Raw genomic sequence first — 816 nt, forward strand, 5'->3', positions numbered from 1 at the left:
GCTGCACACATCTGAATATTTGGGTTGAAGTGTTCTGGAACAGTGTTGTAAATACAACTTAACCACTGATTTCTAGTCGTGTCCATTTTTGGAAGGCCATACAAAGTAGTTTCGCTTTCACAACGAAACACAGCCTCACACACGGCAGCCTAGAGTGAGCGGCGGCGGCCTAGAGTGAGCAGAGACCGGGGGCTAGAGTTAGGAACGGTCGGCGGGCTAGAGTGAGCAGAGGTGGCGGGCTTGAGAACGGCGTGGCCGGCGGATTCGATGAAGGAGGCTTGCGGCAACCACATGTGACGACCCCGGGCTAGACTCCGCTTCGAAAAAGCGCAGCTTAGACATTCAGCTTATTATCATCTGTTGTGTTCCACTGAAGAAAGAAGGTCATACTGGTTTGGAATGACATGAGGGTGAGTAAATGAACTTGAACTTTCATACTGGGGTTAGCTATACCCTTAAATAAACATTTTGTGATGCATCACGTTCAGCCTTTAATATTTGTGCCTTTGTCTGTACAGCAGGAGCATCACTCCATGGCAATGAGAGAACACAGCAGAGGTGGCTATAAGTGTGTGTGTGTGTGTGAGGGTCCCTGTGGTCCTCTGCTCTAAGAGATAAGACCAGAGCTCAGCTTCTTCCCAGCCTCCTCTGGGAGCGTAAAACAGGATTGATCCCATGGATCTCCAATTCCCCTCAGTTTCTTTTAACTCAATACAGCAGACAGATCAAGTTTAAATAGGCACATTCACTCAGTCAGGACACCGGAGTGGTTTCACGCAGGCATTTGGTTGCTTATGTGTAGCCGACAAAATATAT

The 816-nt window shown here is 48.2% G+C and overlaps 1 protein-coding gene across 5 annotated transcripts in view; it reads left to right on the forward strand.

Moving 5' to 3' along the window:
• The window catches only part of LOC107657026 (SLIT-ROBO Rho GTPase-activating protein 3-like), a 32206-nt gene that overhangs the window by 7597 nt on the left and 23793 nt on the right, over positions 1-816 (forward strand). The window contains exons 1-2 of one of the 5 annotated variants that reach the window (XM_016445014.1): positions 301-410; positions 519-558. The exons of the other annotated variants lie outside the window; for them this stretch is intronic. The gene's annotated coding sequence lies outside the window, so the exon portion shown is untranslated. Of the gene's footprint in view, positions 1-300; positions 411-518; positions 559-816 lie in introns of those variants that run through there. 5 annotated transcript variants of the gene reach the window in all.

Source organism: Sinocyclocheilus anshuiensis, unplaced genomic scaffold (assembly GCF_001515605.1).
Source record: "Sinocyclocheilus anshuiensis isolate Anshui unplaced genomic scaffold, SAMN03320099.WGS_v1.1 scaffold1453, whole genome shotgun sequence".
Lineage (NCBI taxonomy): Eukaryota > Metazoa > Chordata > Actinopteri > Cypriniformes > Cyprinidae > Sinocyclocheilus > Sinocyclocheilus anshuiensis.